At 41.3% G+C, this 25,211-nt stretch overlaps 1 long non-coding RNA gene across 1 annotated transcript; it reads left to right on the top strand.

Annotated features, from left to right (window-relative positions):
* On the top strand, positions 1-24,804 carry LOC126639458 (uncharacterized). Its single transcript, XR_007628803.1, has 5 exons — positions 1-416; positions 2,667-2,791; positions 3,894-4,350; positions 22,253-22,407; positions 23,414-24,804. It is a non-coding gene; the product is annotated as an uncharacterized LOC126639458 (long non-coding RNA).
* Positions 24,805-25,211: the final 407 nt, after the last annotated feature.

The raw sequence follows: 25,211 nt of genomic DNA, 5'->3' as shown, positions 1-25,211 counted from the left end.
ATCTGCCTTATGTATTGCTACACCTAGATGTATTTTTAACTTCCCTGTGGTAACTATAGCATACGTACAGATGGATTTACTGAAGGATGGATAAAACATACTACGAATTACACAGACTGTGCATAGGGATACTAGGAATGTGGTTGGCTGTAAAAGTACCTGACTCTTGCAGTCACTCATATTTTTTAAACTGAGACAATATTAGATAGTTGGGTTTCTTTTTTTGCCTTTTTTTCTCTTCCTTTGTTTGCTGTCTGCTGTAAAGGACAGGTTGAAATCAGGACTCACGTAGCAGAGCTATTCACAAAGTGGGTTGCTTCTGAGGCCAGACCAGTCCCATCTGTAAAGGACAAAGGCTGCTCACAGCATGGTTGTTCAGAGCTATTCAAGGATGGAAAACGCAAGGAATCATAGAGGTGAGCTGCAACTTACAAAGATCCCTTATATCTTGTTCTGGTGCTTTTCTTTCCCTGTTACTCAGATTAAGCCCATACCAGGTGAAGACCCATTTTGGGCAGAGAACTGTCTTGCAGGATAAGCAGCAGAAGGGGAGACAGAAATGAGTTTTGTATTAAAGTATTTTGCTTTGGTGATGTCTGCAGCTTGTCACATTAACTCTAGCATTGCATTATTGCAGCACCATGTTCAGAGTGTTGTGCCCTGCTCTGATACAGGAAATGTCCACTAGGTACTGGGCAGAGAACACTCTTCTCTCTAGGCTATCTGTGCTTTCAAAGCTAAATATTCCTGCAAAATTCCTTTTAGAAACTTGTTTCAATATGCATAGCTATAAAGGTTGCTTTTACAAAACTATATTAAAAAAAAAAAGCACTCAAAATTGACCTACACACAGTCATTGAAATTATTGTAACATAGATACTCATTTAATGATTGTTCCCCTGAAATTTAATCAGGTGGACAGATAAACATGTATTGAAAATATATATCATTTCAAAGTTCAGTACTTAAACCTGAAGGAACATTAAAGGGCATAAAACAGACCTGTGCAGTTTTATTAAATTCTTAAATAGGCCTTGTGTGGTATAATATCACAGTTTCACCATGAAATGTGAAGAATGCAGCTTGAAATGAATCTCTGTTCTCAGCCCATCCTCCTGGGCAGATGGGTGTCAAAAGGCTGTTTTCTTCTGTGGGCATCAGAAGACTGAGTAATTTGTTACATAAAATGTACCAGGACTACAGAGACAAACACCATAGCTGGTTAAATGTAAAACTTCCCTTTAAATTTGAACGTGCTGTTTTGTCAGTGTGGTTTTTAGTGTGAACTCTTGCTCTGGTTCATGTCTTTTTGGGAGAAACCGGAGTCACTGAATCTCTGGGTGGGAGAAGCTAAACCACACTGTTCTTATCTAATTCAGAGCCCTGAATATGCTGCATGGTACCAGTGAGGTAACTCCTCTCCCATCAAGTTATGCTGCAGTGGTAATTTGTTTATGTTTAATTATGTCCTGCTTGTTAACTGAAAATTGTGAAAACAGTCAGCTGTTCAGAGGACAGGAAAAAAAGTACTAAAGCAAAACAGCTGAAAATTTTCAAGCAAACAGGTTTGGTGTTAGAAATTGATGGTTAAGTAAAACAGAAGTATTTCACATACACAGGCACATTCTGTTTAAAATTCCAAGGAAAGTTTTTGAACCTTTTTTAAATTTGACAAGCCAAAAGCATCTCATTCCAATTATAATTTTAGATGTTTCATACAATCTAAGTTGGTACAAAGCACTTTGGAAAACAATTTCAGTATTTTCTTTTGCCATTTTTTGTATTTTTAATTATAAAGCAAACTTGAATGTTTTGACATCTTTCAGAGAGGATGGAAAGTCTATTTCTGAAGTTGGTACTGCCTTAGGTTGGTCAGTATCTTATGCAGATGTGAGATCAGCATCCTGTATAGCTGGATGGAGGAATCAGATTGCAAGACTTAAGAGAAAATAGAGAAACAAATATTCACATCGAAGCTGTACAGCCTGTCTATTTTAAGCTTGGTTTAATTTTAATGAGTGGCTGTTTGAATGTGCCTACCTCTAGCTGCATCTGAACCAGAAGCATGTTAGAAACGTTAACATTCCTAGTGTAGTGTCTTAGGACTTCATCATCATTGGACTTCTCCACATTATGGAAGTTTTGATCAGCTCTTACTAATACAGAAATCTGAGGGAATATTCAAAGTGGTTTAAAAAAAAAAACAGGATTGATTCACAGCACAGGGAAAAGCACGTGATGAGGTAGAGCACCCAACTGTTGTGCATCAGATAGTATGATGATATTGGAGAGGAATATGGGCACTTACACTCTTTGGGGACTAAACTGCTAGAAAGTAAACTGTGCGTCCTAGTTCATTCTCTGGTCTGCTCCTGGCAGAATGCTAAAATGTTGCTGGCTGGATTTGTGAGGGCACAATTGTGGCAGTGCCCATAAGGAAAAGCATTGAGGCAGTAATTTGTCACACACGTCTCTTAAATATCCTTAATAAGAAGCTTCTAGCACATGATTAAGAGAGAAGAAAGTAGTAGTACAATTGCTTCTTTATATTCAACTGTTGTTTCCCAACCTAAGTAGTAAATTCTTAAGACTTACACCTTAAGCTAATCTTCCCTGGAGTAGCACCCTCTGCTATCTCAGAATAGTTATGGTTATTACTATTACAGGAATATGTAGATGTGCTGAGGATCAAGGTATGCAGCATATGGAGCAAGAGATTCAACCTAAGCGGACTGGCCGACACCCTGGAGTGCTGTGCAGCTCTTCAGAAGGACCCTGACAGGTTGGAAAGGTGAGCAGAGAAGAACTATCTGAAATTCAACAAAGGGAAGTGCAGGGTCCTGTACCTGGGGAGGAATAACCTCAGGCACCAGTACGGGCTGAGGGCCAACCTGCTGGAAAGCAGCTCTTTGGAGAAGGACGTGGGAGTCCTGGTGGACAGCAAGCTGTCCATGAGCCAGTAGTGTGCCTTTGTGGCCAAGAAAGCCCATGGGGTCCTGGGGTGCATCAGGAAGAGCATTACCAGCAGGTCAAGGGAGGTGATCCTGCCCCTCTACTCAGCCTTGGTGATGCCACAACCTGAGTGCTGTGTCCAGTTCTGGACTCCTCAGCACAAGAGGGACATGGAGCTCCTGGAGTGGGCCCAGTGGAGGGCCACAAAGATGATTAGGGATCTGAAGCATCTCTCTTTCAAGGAAAGGCTGAGGAAGCTGGGCCTGTTCAGCCTTGAGAAGAGGCAACTGAGAGGGGACCTCATCAATGTACATAACTGTCTGAAGGGAGGGTGTCAAGAGGATGGATCGAGGCTCTTCTCAGAGGTGCCGAGCAATAGGACAAGAGGCAATGAGCAGAAACAGGAACATAGGAAGTTTCACCTCAACATAAGGAAGAACTTCGTTACTGTGTGGGTGACCATGCACTGGAACAGATTGCCCAGAGAGATTATGGAGTCTCCCTCACTGGAGATACTCAAGAATTCTGTCCAGTGTGCTTTAGGATGACTCTGCTTTGAACCACTGTAGTGCCTTCCAACCTTACCCATTCTGTGATTTTGTGATCCTGTAAGTGGAAAGACAGATGAAGGAAAACATTTCAGTATGCTTGAGTCATGCATTGTCTCACTGGTATTTGATTAACAGGCCTTACTGTGAAATACAGTTTTTGCTTTGCACCACTTTCAAATTCTTTAAAAAATCCTTTTAGAAAAAATTAGGCAGAGGTTAATAGTGGCTTTACTTTGAAATCTGCTTATGCTTTACATAACATAAAAGCCTGCCTGTCTAGGTTAGATGTCTGCTTAGTTCTGTGCCACCTTGCATGAACACAACAAGTAAGTCTCAGTCTTAAACAACAGAAGGTCAACTGATTTCCAATTAATCCATTTCTTTCAACAGGCAGAAAGAGGGGGAGAAAAAGAGAAATCGGTGCAGAATAGAATGACACTCAAATGGTGAATTTCTCATGTGAATTCAGAGTTCAAACAGAGGTAAATTTAGCCTGTTCATCCACAGTCTCTACTTTGGGATCAAGCACAGCCTTTTTGTATTCCAAGGAAGAGACGTTCATCTCATTGGGAACACCACTGTGGCCAGCAGACAGCATCTAGCAGATCTTCTAACAGCTACCAAGAACACTTCAGCTCTTCAAGTGAGTGCAACCAGCCATGATAATCTGTACAGATGGTTCCTGGGTGTCAGATTTTTTTTTCCCCACAGCCTTTTGTTCAGCAGCTGGGAAAACTTCATGGGTGGAGACCTGTGTGGTAGCTGAAAATCAGTCAGTCTGGGTTTTGCCAGCACGCAGTTCTGCTGGCCACGCTCGCAAGCTGCTCTGATGCTGCCTGCTACTGAGGTAAAACATTCTACTCCTCCGAGATCAAATGGGGTGCCAAGCAATCATGGCCATAGAGGTTTTGGTTACACAACTACCTCTTTTAAAGCTAGCCTGGATCACTTGGCACAGCACCATGTCATATATGTGTTTGCAGTCCAAAATATATTAGCTGACATAGCTGTCAAACTGTATGACATGGTCATACCTAGCTAGCTCCCTCCTTTCACTTCTACTTAATTTTCATTATTGTTGTTTCTCTGATTTGTTTCTAGGCTTAGAGGAGTATCTGCAGGTTTGTTTCCTGCAGAGGAAATGCTAGTTTGAATACTTCTCACTCAAGAAAGATCTAAAGCATCACTGAGTCAAGGGCTTTCTACCCTGAATTCAGTAGACTTCAGGCAAGGTCCTAAATCCGCTTGTGTTCCATTTTCTTTCCACTTTAACCACACTTATATTACTTCCTTTGTAATATTTCTTGACCCTTGGTAGCACTTGAGAAAACTTCCCCTTTAATACAGGACCATCATTAATGTGCTGATGACTATCTTCCATATCACCGAGGGAGGAGGCTGAGAAAGATGCCTGGAGACGTCCCCCTCTTTTCATATTTCAGATTCATATTTACTCATACTCTGTTTACAGTTGTTTAGGGAGATCTTAGTTCACATGACCTGCCTCATACCATCTGAGACATTTTAAAATCAATTTTGAAAGGAAGTTGTGTGTAAATTATCTCCTATAATCTAACCCTGATGCTTCTTTTTTGTTTGCTGGGAGTATGTTTAAAACGAAACAAACTGCAGCAATATCAGCAACTGAAATTAACCAAAGATTTGTGCTTTAGAGACCCAAAGAGTAGATTACTCTTACTTCTCTCTGTATGCCTATAGGTATTTTTTTCGCCTCTCAGAATTTGTTCCTTTTTATTTTATGGGCAATAGATGCCGTCATTACTGCCACAGAATAGAGCTCAGCAGTTTTTCAAAGATGCTTTGCTATATTGCATTTTCTGTCCCAAGATGGAAGTCAAATGTGCTGGCAGAAATTTAGCAGAACCCAAGAGACACTTCCTCATGAAGAAATAAGGTGCAGCCAGGCAGCTTAGCAAAGGTGGTGGTCTAGCTCTGGCTGAGTTCAGTGCTCAAAGACCACCAAGACCCATTGCCTTCCATTGAGGCTTCCATAGTTGCTGTAGTTCCCAGTTCCTTGCACATGGTTCAGTATTTGTCCGTGTGAGATATTTGGTATCTAAGTGTGGTGGAATGGCCATAGCTTCCAGCCAAACTCCCATCAGCTGCTCACTCTCTCTCCCCCTCCACAGGGGTAGAGAATGATAAGTATTATGTGCTGAAATGAAGACAGGGAGATCACTTTCAGTGACCATCACAGGCAAAACAGGCTGGACTTGAGGAAAATTGACTTAATATACTGCCAATTATTTATGTGTTTAATTATTTGGGTATTGGAAAGCAAAATGACAAACACTAAAACACTTTGAGAAAACACCTTTCCTTCCTGCTTTCCCAGGCTCAATTTTGCTCCTTCACCCTGAGTCCGCTCTTCACCCTTGTTATCACCACAGGTTGTGTGTGATCAGTCCCTTCAGCAAGGCGAAGGGGAGTGGACTCAGGGTCAGTACATCACAGTTCCTCTCTGCTGCTCCCTTCTTGCCATGCTCCTCCGCTCTGCTGCAGGTCCTACCAAGGCTGCCGTGAATATCGCTTCCCCAAATCATCAACTGATACAGGATTCAGTATTCCAGACACCCAGGGCTCGCCACTTTGCCTGCTGCTGGGCCAGGTCTCCTAGAATTGGTGTCACTGCTGAGTGCCACACAGAGCAGCCATGTCAGGAGGAGACATGGGGATGCTCCGTGTCTGGGGAGCCTGTGCTGGCCCTTGTCTCCACATCCATGGGTGAGTGTGAAGGTGCTCGGCACATTCCAGCCTAAGGCTATCAATAATAAACCATTTTAAATATCTCAAAACAGTGCTGTGATGACAGCACAAGTAATTAATTGCATTACTTTTAATAGACCCTTCCTATACTGCCAAGTCAGTGACATCTGCTGCAGTGTGGAAGTACCTTCAGTGAAGAAGATTTTTAATACAGTGATACCTCAAAAGGCAGGCCATGGATAGACAGGGTGAAAATGGCCATGCAGAGGGATAAAATGTTTTAACAGACTGTTAAGCTTTTTTGCTTTTATTTCTCAGCCAAAAAAATGACCATTCACTCACTCACTGGTGGATGATTTAATTGCAACCTACTTCTAAAAACTTGTAACCTTTCTGCCTAAGATGCACTCTGCCCTTCCTGGAGAGCACCGTGTTCTCCTGCACCTTATTTCTGTTTTGTATCAGTATTACTATTGCTTGTTTTAGCATAGTTGTCTTTGACACCAATCCAGGGGAGGCCTTATCCTCTGATGCAAATAGGCTTGCCCCAGAGCAATTAAGAGCACTGATTAACAGCAGCAGAGTATGTGGAGCTGGAGGTCTCATACAAACACAAATTCACTAGCTGCTCTGGTTCTCTTGGGGGAACAATGCAAAAGATGTTATTAAAATAGGGTTTGTTTATTGACCTTCTCTAATTTCTATGTTCATAAAATAATCTTGTTTATTAACAAGTAATCTTTAGCTGAGATGGAGTATGTTTCCTGAAGCATTTTTGCAGAATTCATGGATGGAAGCTGGAGAAACTGAATACCAGGGAATTAATTTTAGAGGATATGATCTCATGATCTCACTATTTATCTCTGGTGATGGAGAGATTTTGGCTGGCAGCTGCAACCCTAGAGATAAGTGCATTCAAAGGAAATGGAACCTTTTAAAAAAATATATTTACTATTACATTTCTATGCTTGTGTCAAGTCTCAGGGTTTGGATTAAAGGCCAGACTTGTTCTTGTTTTAGTGCTTGTACCCGGCCTACTCCTATTCAGTGGAGTTAATGTGGCAATAAATAGAGACCTAACTTTATGATCCTGCTCCAGTGAATCTCAGGAGGACTGGCAGAAATGCAGCTTTCTAGGGTCTCTTTTCAAGCCCTCATGACTCTCTCTGTACCAAGAAGTGTGTGCTGCAGTGCAGGGCTGGTGGAGCTGGCTTTATGTCTCATAGTAGTGGTCTTGTACATCTACTTTTTTTTTTTTTCTGGAGCCAGTCTGCAGCCCCTTCATTCTGTACACATAGCAATGGTGAATCACGGATCCTACTGTGCTTCAGAAATGGAGAGAGGGAGAGCGACAGTGTCCCATGCCAGGTGGAAGTTTTTTATTGTTTAAAAACAGTACCATGTAGAAAATATCGGAAAGGATGTGTAAAAGCAGCATGGAGGCAGGGGAGGACTGTTCAGTGGAGCTTTGCTATCTCTGTGGCATGGAAATAGAGAGCTGGCAACAGTGTTTCAGTGACTGGAAATCTCCAAGGCAATTTCCAAGATTTGCTGATAGCTAACATGGAAATTGGACAAATAATTTTACAAAATAGTACTTCCCAGTTAATTTCTCTTCTCTGAATGCTGTTTCCTCAGTAAATGGCTGTTTTATTGCCAAGATTTAGTTATTTGGCTGCATTTTTTGTACAATCTTCCTTTACACATTGTGTGCCTAAATTTCAGACATTTCCAAAGGACTCATGATTTCCCCTGACATTTACTAAACCTGCCGGAGTTCAGTATCTGAAAAAGGAGGCTTACTATGGTCCTTTAAAGCAGCAACCAAAAAAACTCTGCCTCCAGCATTTAAATTCAGGGCCAAAGCTAGGTCACATCAGCTCTGATGCAGTTAAGCATTTAGGTAGGTGAGTAGGCAATGTCACTACTTTGACTCCTGGGGGCTGTTCTCGTGTTTCAAGGTAAGCGTGTCTATCTGCTTTGCTGAGCTGCAGCCACTGTCCCAGAAGCTTGGGTTGGAATGAGCATTTCGATGCCGATGGGACAAACCAGCAAATGTGCCCACCATCCTGTCGTGTGGTGAGCTGGACCCCTCAGAGGAACAGGAGTTCAACCTTTATTCTGTTTTATTCATCCTACGTGAAGGGAGTGGACACAAACCACATGAGAAGGGAAATAGTCTTGCTGGGAGATACAGGACATCCATAGGAATTAAGACTGAAGATCTGATAGTGAGGATTCTGTTAAGGAAGCAAGGCCCTTGTTAAAAGGGCATGAAAGCCTCTAGGCTGCTTATAGGTAGAAGTTTTTGGGAGAGACATTGGGGAACAGTGTGAAAATGGGAATTGCAGAGCCTGATGCTTTAGAAACAATGGCTCCTAGGGTCTGCAATGTGTGGGAGTTACATAATGCTGCTGATGCTGCGTTTTTTGCCAGGAAGAAGGAAAAGTCTTCAACTGAGTTGAAGACTTAGGGATTGTGGGTTTTTTCTCTTTCTTGGACTTTGGTTCTGGAAGCTGTGGAACAACATTAAGTCACCTCATGACCCTGTGATGACAGAATCTGATACAAATGAGCCTATGGCTAAACTGAATAATCCCCTGCTTGAGGAAAACTTGTTTCTGTTCAGTGAAGTAGTAGTAGGCTAGGTTTTACTAAGTCCAGTGGAAGTAGTCGCCTTGCTCTGCACTCACTGCTCTGTGAACAATCCCACCAACTAACACATCCAAAGTTATGATAAACTAAGTGGGAACAAAAGTATTTTTATGATGTGATGAGGAAACAGCATTTTTAAAAAATGTAAGCGACCTTGAAATGCTGATCTTCTGCTGAGGCATTTTGCATGTTGCAAATCGTAATTATATATTTTCAGAAGTGGGAGAAGAAAGAGGAGCCTCAGAAGAACACTTGCAAGAAGGGCTGTGCCAGACACTGAATGTGTTCTCCTTCACAGGCACACCATGAGTGAGAAGTGTTGCCTGAGATTACAGGATGAAAAGCAATAGGTATTAAAAGAGCAGAGATAATTAAACCCCCTTTTTGCTACAAACTTCATCATGCACTAGTACTTCTTGCACTTTGTAGCTGAAATGCTGCGATTGTCCTTTGAACAGGTTAATGGGTGAAGAAGAACAAAGGTCAGCCATCACATAACTTGTGAGAGGACTGTTGGTGCATCTGTCAGAGGTTAGCAAGAATTAAATTCTATGACAGCCACAGAGAGTAGACTGGTCTTCTCCTTTGCCTTCTGACTGATTGCCCAGCAAATTAACTGAAATGCTTGAAGGCTTCTGGTGCTGGTCACTGATTTGTTGAACCCAACAAGTTATTTCCCACCATGTTTGTTGAAAACTGGAAGATACAGAGCTCTTGTGCGAGTTGCAAGCATGACTCAGTGATTTAGAATGTTTCCATTTATTTTCACTTTGGCAGTTGAAGGCCTATGGGATGTTCTGTAACTTATTCAATAGACCCAAGTATTAAAATCTTTTCTTAAAAAAAAAAATCACCTAGTATACAGTAGATTTTAGTAAAACTGCACAAGTTGGGGTTTGTAAGGGCTTATTTCAGTGCCCATTGGAATCCATAGAAACGTTTCAACTGATTTTGGTGACTACTGATGAGATGAAGTAGGCTGCTTCTTGGAAAACCTGGAGGAGAGTGGTGATGATGCTATATTAAGACTGTGAACAAAAACCATTACTCTCACTAGCATCAGTAAATGGAGGAAAATATTTTTTTTCTTAGTCTTTCTTACAGTGAAAGAATATAAAGGTTAAGAAGAAAGAGGCCCTGGAAGAAAGAGAAGTATGAGAATGAGTCAGAGCTTTCAGCAGGACCTGACTCTGGCTGGAGTTTTCATCTTTGTGCTCAAAATGAATACAACATACAGAACAACTAATGAAACCAAGATTTATATGCAAAATAGCTGAAGTGGGTGAATTTGGTATGTATGATGTCTTAATTTTTTTGATCTGCAGAATAAAATGTGACAAACTTCCAAAGAAAGGTAGTCATCCTTGTTTCAGTACTAAGTGCTCTGTGAGAGGTGCAGCACAGATTAAGTTGCAGTCTATGGGTATCAAGGGCCCATTTTTGAGTGTGGCAGTGAGAGTTGTTGATAATGAGGTTAAACTCCACATGGAAGCCAGGTAATTCAAAGGAGCCGAACTACAGTGCTGCTTTGCACCATGATCTGTGCCCTGCTCAAAGGCCAGCTGGAACAGGAAGACCTAGGAGAAAAGCAGCTAGTGAAAGCCAGTTTTAATTTGCCCTGCTACAGAGCAAGAAAGGAAAGTTTGCCCTCTTCAGTTTTTCCATGGTTGCACTGCTTTGGCAAGGAATGCACATAGAAATTTGTTTGGTGTTTTTTTTTTTTTGTAACATACAGAGTTTTATTGATGGTTTTGCTGATGTGGACTCTGTGTGCAGTGAGCCAGAAACAGTGAAACCAGAAACATCTATACAAGTGTAGAAGTGTCCTATGCAGAGATCTCTGACACTATAAGGTTTTAAACACTGCATGACATACAGATTATTCGCTTCATAACAAGCAGTTTTATGTTTCAACATGTCTCAACAATATGACAGACTTGAAAAAAATTGCTCTCAACTTTAATTGAAAAAGTAATTGCTAAGAAGAAAAGAATGAAACTGCAGCTTTTCTTGTGTGTTACCTTCTTAGTTGGCACATCTCCAAAATCAGCTGATACAGAGATAAATCTGCATTTTTTGAGAAAGCCATAAGTAAATCCAAATCCTATACTTGGCTATGCATTCCCAATCCACTCAAATTCTTTTTTGAAGTGATAAATGCACAAGAAACTTGAATACTGTGCGGAGGAATAAATGCTGCAATAATTTAAAAGGGGGAAGAAAACCCACGAAGCATGCTGAGCTGCTGTTTTCCAACTCACAAGTTAGATTTTTTTCCTGAAGCTGTTGCATTGGTTTCCTCTCTCGTTCCTTCCTCTGCCTGCAGAAGGATGAAACGAGCCCTGGTGAAAAAAGAGGTCAGTGGCTTTAAATCCTAGTCTGTGGTTTGAAGAGGGTCTTCATTTTTGCTTAGACTTTGTACCAACTGTCTCCCAAGTGAATTTCATTCATTAAAAAAAAATACAGCTTTATTTCTCTGTTTATGCAAATTAAGTTTGGGTAATGTTCAGACCCAACTACTGTTTAGCTCAATGAAGAAAAGTTTTGTTCTTCATTAACACCCACAACTTAATCACTGTTTGTGGATATGTAATCTTTTATTTCCTCTTTAGCTCCATTTTAGCCCACCCATATTAGATGTATGATTTTGCCATTTCCCTTGTTAAGTCCTTGTTTTTCCACCAGGCACTGTGGTGTATGCATGTGACAGAGCAGGATGAGTTGCCAGGCACAGTCTCATGGGCAAAAAAAACCAATTCCCTGCATTCCTCTTAACCAGTCTTTCAGACAGATCCTTAAATATTTTTTCTAAATTTCTCTTTCAGTAACTTGTTCATACCAGGATCAATTCTGAGAGAGACAGAAAATTCCAGGTAGGCTTGGAAGGGCCCACCTGCTGTCGCTGGGCCAAGGGCACCCTCCTCAAAAGTACACAACCCCACGCCAGTACTCAAATACTGTTCCAGTTTCTTCTTAATTGTCTCGTGGAGAAAATACTTCCCAACAGCTCAAGGTCAGAAAGGGGAATCCAGTTTGTGGCCAAGACCCAAACTGAGAGAAACCAATGAGTCTTTTGTGCAGGAAATGTGAAATGCTGTGTTTCCTTCCCTAAGTATAAATAATTATCTCTGTAAGCCCAGTTGCATGATCCCTTGTAAGTGACACATACTCTCCAACAGAAGTGATGAGATGCAAGCTTCTGAGGGAATGTAGGTAGGCAGGCCTCTAAGTCCTATTTGAATAGTGCAGACAAAAGCTGGCTTTCAAAATTCACGTTATCAGCTTTTTCATCTGCAGAAGCTTGGTTTTCTTCTGAGCCAGGTTTTGAAACATATTATTACAGTAAATGTAGGGCTCTAACAATGGTGCTGAGCTGATAATCCTGGAAACCAAAGATTTCATCTTACCCAAGGAACCTAGCTAAGGGCAAACAGCAAAAGTGGATGCTTCCCTACCCTAGACCCCTCCTGGGAGGGGAGAGAGCATAGCTGCCTCCCTATTCCCAGCAGGCACTTTGCCTGCCGAGCTGCAAGTAATAGAGTATTGACTCACTGCCACTAGAAATATCTCGCATGCTGATGTTACCCAGAACCCAAAGTGTATTACCTCTGCATTAATTGAAATGTAGCTTTCAGCAGCCCTTATAGACGTGCTCAACTGTAGTGTGAAAGCATTTGTTTCCAGCGGAGATCCTGATAACTAGTGAGATTCAGGAGCGGTGACTGACCTTTGATCATCGGCTTTCAGCTTGGCTTGCTGCCGTGCTGGGAGGAGGAAGGGAAAGTTCTTCCTTATAAAAGCCAACTTCATGTCAGTGTCTCCTGTTAACATTTAGTTTGTTTAGCTGAAAACACGCAGCCTTGAAGCTCCCTTTGTACTGAATTGCTTGGCTCCTTTTCCCAGTGGTACTCGTAGCTCAGAAATTATGTCTTCATTTTTAGTCCATATGCGACTTAAATTTCGATGGATATTGCAGCTGCTGCATTTCCAAGTTTGCCTGTCTCCTACCTTTCGCCTCATTTTACCTCAAAACTTGAGATTTTCCTCAAGGCTGCCAAAGTCAATTTTACCTCTTCCTTGCAACCTCCTTAGCCCCACTGTTTAGGGACAAAAACCTCTTCTTGGATGCTGCCCAAGTGCAGCTCTGGCTGTGCTCCCCAGAGGGCTGGCACAGTAAGAGCCAGGGGCCCTTCAGGCTGCTGCGTGCTTTTGCAGTCCTCGGACTTCTGGGAGAACCAGGGCTCTGACACCCACAGCTCCTTCATTCCCGTTCATCCTCCCTTGGTACTTTTTCTGATCGTTCTTGATGGCAGGAGGGTCAACTGACACCTGTTCAAATCTAGGTTTTAGATTGCCGTCTGCTATATGACCTGGTTCCTCCTGTGACTTTGGAGTAATTTATGCAATCTGAGCTCGACTCCACGCGTTTCTCTGAAATTACTCTGATTTACCCTGATTACACAAAACCCCTTTAGCCCATGTCACTGGCAATGCAGTTCAGTATTAGTGGAACAATAGCAGATAAGTATGTTTGGCTTCCACACCCAAAACCAATACAAAAATGAAAACTTACTAACACCCACTTTTAAGGCAAGCTTAAAAACGAGATGCAGAAGAGGGAGCAGAGAGGTCACAATCTTTAAAATAAATGCAAATTGAACTCACAAAAGGAACTCATCCCAGGATGAAAGTTAAATCTGCAATGGCAGCTGCCCACTTTGAACTGTGTTTTTTTGCATTGCACTATTACACTCTAGGTTAAATAACCACAACCTAAGGTCAGTGGCCCATTCAGGGGATTGCTAATTTCACACTATGGCATTGTTAATAGACAAGATTTAATGGAAGTAACTTTTGTTGGTATCTAGTCTTCAAAACAAATCCTAAATAATTTTGATTTGCCTTGTTAGAGGATCAGTTCGTTGTTTCTGGCAATTCTCTTGTTGGAAATCTAGTCTAATCTTTAAATACTAAGAGAGATGTGGGTTGTTATTTCTGTTGGTATTCTCCTCCTCTGTTTTAGTGCCATGTTTTCTGGTGTTTGACAAGGTCCATACAACTAGATGTGCAGAAAAGGGGAGAAGGAGTAAATCTATGAGTAGGTTAACTCAGCTTTGGGATGAGTTTAGAAATGCAACCATTTTTGCCAATATTTTTGCTATCACCTTTAATGGTATATTTTGAATTTGCTTTGTTGTAACATGTCATGAGACATTTTGCATTTTGCCCAAGCCATGGATTCTTTGGAAATCCATGTTAGTGTCTCTAAACAATCCATTATATACCACCATTATATAGTTTCCTAGAGAGCACCAAATTTTGATCTGGTGTGATGATTTTGATCTGATTCAACTCTACTGGCATTACCACTGCTGCTTAATTTTTATAGTAGCATACCTAAGGCATATTTCGCATTGTACTTATGAGAAGAGGCTTGCAAAGGCCACCTGCCTGTGAATCTTACTGCCTTTTTGGTCCCTCCCCTGGATTTTGCCACCTGCTTTGGGTTGTGAGTATTGCCCTTAATGAGCTGCTGAATGAGCATTAGGAAACATTAGGGCAAGCATCTTCACCATGACTGTTGTTAACTCTGGAGATTTATGTGCCCCAGCAATAGCAACCAAACTGAAGCCAGGAGAGCCTTCTTCTCAAAAAAGGAAAATTGAAGGCCATTCAAATTCTGGATTTAGAAGCACATAAGTAATAGGTCAGTGAGCCTGTCAGAATCTGAACAGCATATTTGTGTATTCTGGTGAGTTACACTTTAAATTTTGGCTCACAATAGCATCGCTCAGTAGCCCTCCAGGGCTGAAAGGCCCATCTTTATTGGGCTGAAATCCATCCATGTGCCATCCTTGCTTAAGGGGAGTTTCTGAGCAGAGGGTGTGGTCTGGCCTTGGTTTTGATGGCTTAAGATATGGTGAAGCTCCAAACTGAGAATCTCTGCTTTTTTCAGTTGGTAAGCACATTTTGAAGGTCTGCAGCAAGAGAGCATTTAACAAGCCTCTGCTGGAATGAACACCAACAGATTGTAAATTGCAAAGTGCAGTGTAATCGAATCTGATCTCTGGCTTTTACAGACTGTAGTAATTGGAAATTGTCTTTCTTTTAAGTATGTGCCATTCCTAGGATGGCTCCTTCTTGAAACTGTGATCTGATAATTTTTAAAGTCATAATAATGTGGAGTAAGAAGTGGTATGCAGTCCTTTTGGTACTGGTGGTGAACGGCAAAGTACAGACTTTTGGAACTTCCTGCTGTGTCACTGGTATTAAACTAAGTCCTACACTGTAATTAACAGCTTAGCAAATATGAATTCAGTCCCTGAATAGCCACAGCCTGGAGCCCAAATATCAGTGCCCTGTCCAGATCCGAGCAGATGACCTACAGCAGGGCTGAGTGGAAGCAGTCCCGACTGGCACTTGGCAGCAAGAGGCAGAGCACTGCACACATGCCCCTCCAGCCAGCTCCCCAGGCAGCTCTGTGCTGTCTTGGATACACTCGGCACACCTCCTTAGTCCCAGCCATTGCCTGAACATTGCCTTGCCCAGTGTCTAAGCAGTTCTGTCTATAATGCAGGGGGTCTAAATTTTGTCTTCAACTGTGGAAATACAATTATTTCCCTAATTTCTTGTTCCTGTATGTCTAGGAGATCGAAAGGTAAGGTTTGAATATAAGGAAACAGGGTAAAACAGATGAAGTCTAGAACTGAACACTGTCTTTTGTAATGTTGTAGACTTGCTGTTTGGAGTGCGCTCTCTTTCTCCTCGTATGCCCCTTTCCTGTCTCAATATCCTTTATTTTTGGACATGCAGTGATGGATACGTTAGCTGCCTAGGTATTGATTAAAGCCTGTTTGTGCAGAAAGCCACAAACAGATTTGAGGCCTGAGATCTTTAGAGGAGAGCCTCAGTGGAGAGCCAGTTTAGCTTTATCACAAAGAAGATTAAAAGTTATCTTGCTTAGTGTAAAGTACTCTCATGGTAAGGTGGTACTGGTCACCAAAAAATGATTGAATGGCTCAAGAGAATGTGTGGAGACTGGTGAAGTATGTCTCAGACATCTGGAACCTGAGGGGGGTAAGCAAGCTTAAATTAGAAATTTGGCTTAACTTTGAAATTAGTTTTATTACTAATAAAAACCTCCTAAGGAGTGATTGTTCATATACTCTTCTTTAAGACAAGACTCATTCACTTTTGAGAAGACACATTTTATCCAGATATTTATTTAAACAGACGAGTTATGGGGTTCTTTGTGGGGTTACTAAGTTGAAATTAAATGCATTGGAGATAAGAAAGAGTTATTGTAATGGACCATTCTTGCCTTAAACTCTCTGAATCCATAAGAGACCAATTTCTGACCTGCATGTGCCAGGTAAGTGGAAACCCAAAACTGGCGTTAGATCTAAGCCAACAACTGTGAATTCTAGAAAATTCAGGATAGGATGGAGGGTAAGAATTCCTGTGAACCTTTCATCACATCTACCTACATTTTCCATAGAGGAGAGAAATATTTACAGTGCTCTTACATGGTGCCAGAGGTAGAAGTTGGCTGTCACCTTCTCCTTGTGCTTAAAACTGTTGTTGTGTTGTCATCCCTGTTGATGAGGACATACCACCACTTCTACTGTTGTGCCTAATGAGTAATAGGAGATACCCTGATTATGAGGTGCTTTGGAGGGTCACTGTGGAAGAGGCTGACTAGCACCTACATGTTCCAAAGGCTGAGTCTCTTTTGTAATTTCCAAGTAGTTCAAAGCTGCCATCCACCTGCTCTGTCTGCCAGTCAAGATGATCATGTTCTCAACTTTCCATTTCATGGACTGGGAAGAGCATGAGAATTTGGACTGTGAAGACAATTATTTACCTGCAACTGCATGCTGCCAAGGTATGGTTTCAAGTTGGGTTTCAGTTTCACATTTCTTCTTTGCTGTAACTATTCGGATGGGCTATGGCATTTTGCTCAATGTTTTTCCTTCATGAAATCCATCTGCTGGTATCTTCTTACTTAAAAAATATATTTTGCATGCAAGTCCCCAAATAGCCAATGCTTCCCCAACTCCCACCTTTTTAAGGAAATATAGGCTGAAGTAGCCATGTGTGCTGAGCAGTGGTGTTTGAAAAAGCGGGAATGTGTTACTGCAATCATAGGGAAGGAGAAGGAGATGGAATTAGTACGTGTTGCCCATTGCTTCCATCATCTCAGTTGGACTGAGATGGAGGTGTGCAAACTTCTAGCAGTTGGGTGGTTTAAGTGAGGCACCTGAAATTAGAAACCACTTTTAATAAACACTGTATAAATAACATTAGTATGAGGGATTAAAGAAAGAGCCCTGAAGGAATTTAAGGGCATGGGGTTGATGGGTTCTCCTTACAACACTCCTTCAGACCTGTGACCAAATCCCACCATTTACCCTGCAGTATTACTTACTCCGCTGTGCAGTTGTCTTTTTTGGAAGAGGTAACAGTTGCACATATGTACCATATTTTAAGAATGATTGACTGGTTTCAAGGAATCAGTTTTAGTTACACCTTGGTAATTCTACTAACTAATAAATATACTTAGCACTAACCTCTTTGTTGACACTCAGAAATATCTGCACACACAGTCTGAAGGATGTTCTGTGCTTTTAACTCATTTTTTTTTTCCATGCTAATGTCAGCATTGGGATCCTCTGTTCTCTGGTAAAGGTAGAAGTGGCATTGTTCCTCTTTCTAGGACACAACGTTCTGTCTGCACATTTCTGCCTCTAAATTCCCAGCGAGGCTTCACCTAGGAGGTACTGACATAAATTATTTATATTGTGTTTTGAAGGTTCCCTGTGAACATATAAAAAATATTCCATTTGAAAGTGTTTTTCATAATCAAATTTGCTTTTAGCATTTAAGCCATAAAGTTGTGCTGAATGCACTTGAATAGAGCATACCCTTTCAAGTAACTTTTGTGTTAAGAACCTTAAATCAGATCTGCTTAACAAATGTTCAACGAACACGTTCTCTGCTGCTCCCGTGGTAGTGCAGTGTTGTGAGAACACTTTCTACAGAAAGGCAAACTGCAAGCAGTTTGGACCTGAGAGTGGTTAGCAATCTGTGAAACACAAGTCAGGGCTCTGCTGTGAATTCCTCTACAAAGCTGTTATGTGATCCTAAGGAAGTCGCATTGCTTGTCCATTCCTGTGTCTTCCCTGTGTCTCATCTGCTGACAGTACTCTACTTAACGTGTTTCCTTTGGAAGGAAGTAAATATAGCATTTTATGGTCCAAAACTTTAAATTTTTCAACTCATTTTATACCATTTGGATTAGACAAGATATATGAAGAAGAATTTGGTCTTTACCTGTTGGTATCACACAATCTGAGCCAGTCTTACAACGGAACTAATCTCCTGCATAAACAAGCCACAGACATATAACCTCGTGAGGGTGTTTGCTCAACAGTAGGGTTTTGAAAATCCAGCTTATTGTCTTCAGGCATTGTGTTAAGTATGTCTTGCTCAAAAGTATCAAATGCATTCAAGTGGACAATTACAAATTGCCACGAGAATATAAAATTCATGAGAATGTTACATATTACAGAAAAAAAAACTACCACAAAACTTCTACATTTGATACTGATACCTCACCCTGAGGATTTCTTAGTCAGCCACTGATCAATTCTGCTTAGAAAGTTGAAGTGCTGTTTGTTTATGCCTTGTTTGTCTGCATGATAGAAGGTAACAGTTTGATTTTGACTGAGTACCACCATACGCCTTGTGCTGCAAGGCAGTAATTGAGTTGATAAAGTTTCTCAGAAAAAATTCCACTGTTTGCAACTTTAAAAATCATGTTGAATGATTTTAAAAATGCAAAAGTTTGCTTTTCCTCAAGTTTAGTTACAGAAATCATTTAACTGCTTAGACCTCCTGAAAATCAGTCTTTCTTACTAATGTATAAAGATTCTGCTCAGTACTATGCACTATATATATACGTGTGTGTATATAAACTTACATAAAGTGTTCATGCAAAACCTTATCTTCATAATGTGACAATATGGTCACTAGCACACATGCCAGTAGGCTGTGCAGTGGAGGCAATGCATTGATAGCTGTCCTAGCTTTCCCTGTAAATCTGAGGTGGCATTCACTATATTAATCTACATCTGCAAAACCTATGCAGGCTGTGCCACACGGAGCACAAAATGCTTCATCTACGGAATCTATTTTACAGAGATTTCCATGGGGAAGCATCTAAATACCTTAGGAGCTCTGCAGTCAAATATATGGCAATTCTGAGATTTTTCAAATGGTCCTGTATTTGCTTCCTTTTGAAATGTAGCTGGATAATGCCTGTGCCTGTCTTTCAGACAAACAGCTATTCTGTTGAGCATTGCTGATCAGCCAGCTGTGATCCAAAAGCAGAGCTCCCACTTCACCAGGCTCTGCCATGCCACACCCGGTGATGGACTCTCCTGGCTGTGATATCTTCCGTTTCCTGATCGATGCCATTCCACTAAGCAAAAAGAAATACAATATTCATAGGAAGGAAGAGAGAAAGCAAGGAGCTATGTCTCTGTTTCTCACTGATGCTAGCCCGCAAGCAGGAATGCAGACACCAGGATTTTGGTCTCCACTATCCTTTTCAGTATGCTACACGTGACCCAGGATCTAACAGGGAAAAGGAAATCTCTTTTCAGATAGCAGATCCCATATTTAGAAATTAGCATCAAGTCCTGTTTCTGTGCCAAGCAGCTCCTAGCTAGCTGAAGAACCTATCTCGCTACTCCCACCTGTGGATCTTGTGTTATGAAACTAGGTACAGATTTCTTTAATGATCTCTTTAAAAAAAAAAAAAAATCTGCTTGGTCTCCTAGAAAGATTTTGACAGCTCAGGTGTCATTTTCCATGTAGGATTTGGCCAAGACACATAATCTACTGTCTGAAAAGTAGTGAAAGCTTTGGGGCCTTAAAATGACCATTAACTAGTATCTATAAACCTCAATATTTGTCTCAGCTAAATATCTGTGCATGCTGCAGCTCTTATCCATTTAGCAGCACTGTTAAGCACTGTCTCAGAAATTTTACTGTTGCATCACCTCAACTCGGCTGCAATTGCAGATTAAACAAGAAGGAAAGCAAAGCTTCCTCTACATGTTTTGCAGCTCACATGCTATAAACATTACAGGGACAAAATAAATGGAGGGGGGGAGTGGGGAGAGAGCACGAGGGTGTGAGCAATGAGTATAGCTGTAAGCCTGTTTTCTTTGTGCATTTTAATAGAGATCTCCTGCTACACTGAAGCCTGTATGTGGCTCAGTAGCAGCCCAGTATGTGGCTCAGTAGCAGCTCAGTGCTGCCCTAGCCACGACTCATCATTTGCTGCACGTCTTGTACTAAAGGCTGGACCCTGCCTCCTTACACAGTGTCTTAACCTTGCCTTGCCCTTCTACCCCACAACAGCCACTTTGTTTCCTTTCACTAATAGTCAGACATCACAAACTCCTTCCCTCTAAACAGAACCTTCCTTCCCTCCCATTATAACCAGAACCAGCACCACCCCAAGTGGTTTCAGAACTAACTGATTTAGATGCTGGAATCTGCTGCAAGGCCAAAAATAACTCCCCATTTCTTTCTCCTTCATTGGTGAAAGTAAGAGAGAAAGTGGCCAATGACAGAGACACAAATCCCCTGTAGGCATCGGAGACAAATCTATTTTGTGTCAGAAAAAAAAAAATAATGCTCTTGAAAAATGTTTCTTTGCTCAGGCCAACAGATACAGACCTGCTGCATGCAATTTTGCTGAACCGATGGTATCACTTGAATGGCTCACAGACTACATAAAATGCATTACATAATTATATTTTTAAACACTGTCCCCAGCTGTGCTGATGCACATAAAAGCTGTGTTTACAATGGACTCTGCACATGTAATTATTTTGTGGCACTAGCTCTGTGCATTTCCTTGATGGATGCTCCACGGTGCATAAAATTGTAGCTTTTATCATAGATTCTTCAATACATTCTTTGGATGTTTCAGCTTTAAATACTTTGTTGTCCTCGCATGGGTGAACAGGACTGATGCCTGGAAGGGCTAAATTATTGCATCTGAGGAACACCTTTAAGTCCTCTGGGAGCAGCAGAAGGGGAAACATGATGAGTGTTGGATTTGAGGCACCTGGGTCACTGGAAGCACTGAGCAGCAGAGCCGGCTGCTCCTCCGTGAGAGGTTTCCTGTGTTGATCTTCTGGATAGAGCAAGGGCCCTGCCCCAATTTGGCCTGCACAGGTTCATCCCAAGCTGATTAATGCTGCATCAACCCAGATGCTTTGTAGGATGGGGAGGCTAAATAATGCCTGGTGCCCGTGTGAGTGCAGGAGCAAAGGGGTGGGAGGCTGCCCTTGCAGAGTCAAACAGAACATGACTCGGATTGTTGGGATCAAAGAACAGCTTTGATTTATCTTCCTTTCTGTTTGTATACAGTGAGCGAGCTCTCAGCATTTCACTGTGAGCTCTCCCTTCTCTGTTCTCCATCCAGTTGTGGAATACCAAGCATTTCTTCATGCTAGAGCAGTAGCTGATGCATAGGACCCAGCAAAGAAGACAGTGGTATATTTATTTTAGATCTGTTCCAGTATTCTCGAGTATTAATATCACTGTGAAAATCTAGATGCTGGAAGGATTGGTACATAACACAGTCCAAGAGTTTTGCCTGCCAAACAATAACACTTGGAAATAAATAAAGACAAAAAGTAATACAATATCCTGAATAACAGCTTCAAAATGATGGAAGAGCAGCATCACAGGTAGCTACCTTTATTTTTTTTTACTATTGCTGCAAAGAATAAGCAGACTTTTATTGTCAATAAGCAAAATGGTTTGGCATTTTACATCTAGTGTCTGGCTAGCCTTAGGTATAAGACTGCACATAGGAAATGCGAGTTTTGTTGTAAACCAGTTTTTAATGGCAGATGTTTTGTTGGAAATCAGGTCTGCTTTCTGGTAATAGATAACTTAAATTCCTTTGTTATCATTCCTTGCCCTTTTCAGTCCTGTGTTTGGTCATGGAAGCTGGAATCCTATGCTTTCCCAAGGACAGTTGGACCATGTAAAGTAGTAATTGGTCTAATGCCAATAGTGATCAAATTATTCCAAAGCAAATGGCTTGACTGTTGGTAAACCAAGTTTTCCACCCTCACATGAATATAGTCTTCTCCCATCATAGAAACTCTTCAGCTATGGATGTCCTTAGCATTCCCTCTGTTTGGCATGTGAAGTTTACATACCAGCTTCTAGGCTGTTGATGCATTTTGCATCAAAATGTCAGGTGATGGAAGAACAATCTTTGGAGTGGAAAAAATGTGGAGCTGCATAAGTTTATTGTATGTTCGTTTGCATAGTCTACCTTTCAGATAAACCTTATCCCTCGGAGTGTACTGGTACTTGAAAATGAGTCCTTGAATAACCTGCACAAAAGCTGAACCACCAGAGGCGCTACTTTGGAAAAGCAAGCAGAGGAAGGTACCAGAAGCAGTGCAAAGGGAACACTTCTGGGGTAAGCACCCCCTGGTATTGTTCAATATATGTGTCTATCCTGTTTTTGCAACACCAGGTGTTGTTGTTTTATTAGGGATAACATGGCTTGTACATATGAAAAAAGGGTACATTTCTCACTGGGTAAGACATACTTCTTACTTACTCACATTACTGAAGTTATATGAAATACTGTGAGTATTATTTTCTAAAAGGGCTGATTTCCTTCTAGTCCCTTACTCTAGAGAACCCTGCTGAAAGTCTGTCAGCCATCTAGGCCAAAATATGTTTTTCAAATATGTGATCATCTTATACAAATCAACATAATTCCATGTGCTTTGACAGAGCTATGATTTAAGCCAGTGGAGGATCTAACTCCTCGGTATTTTATGTAACACAGATAAACACCAGAATTTGTGATCAGAGAGGAAATATTTCTAGGTGTAACATGCTTGCATCATTACTCTTCCACATTAGTTACAGTCCTTTGCTGCAGCCACTTGAGCAAGACTTTTGTGTTTATCTTTACAGTATATGGAGATAAGAGTTGCTCATCTTTTGCAAAACGTTAAGTTTTGTTAAGTACAATGAGAGCAAGAATCCACACTGACTTTAATACAAATTTTGCAGTTCAACAGGACCAAAACAATCCTCTTAATACTACTCTTTGAACCCTGATCTTTGCCTTTTTGCATCTAAGTCATCAGAAGCTTCTCTTTCCAAAAGCAAAATAATGCTTTGAGAAGCCACAGTTCAGTGTAAATTATGTCATCACTATTAGGGGTTGAGGCATCATCTTTGTTGCCTTAAGTCCCTCTTGGAAATGTCCAATAAAGCCAGAAAGAAAATGAGACTTATTTTACAGATTTTTTGAGCACAATAATTCCATTCTTGCTATAATATTATCTGTGAGAGCTTTTTCTTTTTTAATTCCATAAAGCTCTATCACTATATTATCTAAGCAGCTAAGTACTGAGATTATGTAAGTTGAACATAATAGGATGTCTGTAAAACTCTCCTCCTTCCAGCTTTGGAAATTTCTACATTGCTCTTCTACAGTGACTCAGCTGAAGATCTCCCATATGACCCAGGAGAATGCGTGGTAGGGTGGGATTTCCACCCTTTGGAGGAATGTAGAATGATCCTCAGGTATGACCTCAGCTTCAGCCTAGCTCTCTTCCCACGTCCCCTGGACTTCTCTGGGCAATCTTTAACCACTGAGCAGCAGATGCTTGCTGTAGCTCATGCCAGGCATTGCACTTCTGTCTTTCTAGGAATGTTTACCTAATGTTTTCCAAGGAAAAAAAAATCTACCTTTTGATTTTGCACAGCAGGAGAATTTTCCTGTTGTACCAGATAACAACCTCAATATGTACTTTCACAGTCTGTTTCTTCTAGAGGATATTTTTGGCCCATAAGTGGTGTTTTAAGAATAATTCTACCAGTACTATTTTTATAATATGTATCACTTCATGGTGCATTACTAACCATATGGCCAAGCACACTACATGCAGCTACATTGCAAGGTTTGCTGCCCAGTAGGCATGAGAGGCATTTATTTTGAATGATGTGCATTGAGGAAAAAAATTCCGCTTCAAAGGTACAGGCTTAGGACCCTTATTTCTCTTCTTGGTTCTCCCTTGGTTTTAAATGAGGTTCAGCTTTTCTCCCTTGGAATCTCACTGCAATAATGTGGGCTCAGAGCAGCTGTTTTTACTTTGCCTTGCTGATAACTGGCAGGAGATAAAATACGGAGGAGTAAATTCTGCCTGGCTGCTACAGGTTGCATCACACAATCGCTGACTGGTAGGTCTCTGAGAATTGTTACTGATAGCTAGATTTTATCTTGGTAGGGGTAAGAGCTCATGAAACAGGATGACTCAAGGAATGACTAATGAACACTTTATGATGAAACTTCTGTCTAAGCCATGTCAACTGTGACCAAAAATTATCATCAGGGAGTTATTTGACAGTCTAGGTTGAGTGAGCAGATGCCCTGAGACCACCTTGTTGTAGACATGTCTTAAATGTGAAATCCACTAATTCAGTTTGTATCAATTAATGTCAGTGGGGAAAACCACAAATGGTGATGAGGCATGGTGGTGAACTTGGTTACCCCTCAAGTGGCTTCTCCCATTTAGAGCTGGCCATTTAATGAGGTAGATGATAAACACAAAGTAATGGCAGTTTCTCGTTTGTAAATAAATCATTCCAGTCAGATGTATACACACAGCTTTGTTTTGTGTGTTCATACAGAAACGCAGACTCCCAGGAACAGTTCCAGATACTCAGCTGGGATTACATTATCAACACGGGCATCATCGTATTTAGGTGGGCCTCCTATGCAAATGTCATGGGGAGTCCCTCTGTGTGACTCTAAGTTATGACTCTACCAAAATATCCTTCTTCAGCTCCTTGATACTAGGCCCTTTATATGTAGTTTACAGGTACTTTTGCTTTTCTTGGGATACCAGTAGCTCCTGTACAGTCCCAAATCATTAGTTACACACCTAAGTCAATGTGGAGGTATCAGCTACTGTATTGACTTAGCAGTGCTCAGTAAAATTACCTCCCGCCTTCTTATGCCAACGGTCATGTCTTGCTTTCTCTACAGCAACATCCTGCCAAAACGCATTATTTCCCCTGGAGAAGAACAAACTCCCCCTTCTGGGCAGGGTACAAATGAGGCCAGGTGTGCTCAAGGTGCAGGGGCTAGAAAGGGGACATGTGCAAGCTTTGCTCTAAGCAGTCAAGAGACGAGATGGGGATCGGGGAAGTCAGTGGCTTAGCCTTGGTTCTGATAATGATTTTTTGTGTGGCCTTTTG

Source organism: Myiozetetes cayanensis, unplaced genomic scaffold (assembly GCF_022539395.1).
Source record: "Myiozetetes cayanensis isolate MyiCay16 unplaced genomic scaffold, myiCay2020 scf2-11, whole genome shotgun sequence".
NCBI classification, from domain to species: Eukaryota; Metazoa; Chordata; class Aves; order Passeriformes; family Tyrannidae; genus Myiozetetes; species Myiozetetes cayanensis.
The sequence above is the reverse complement of the archived record's forward strand: the minus strand, read 5'-3'. Positions and strand labels throughout refer to the sequence as shown.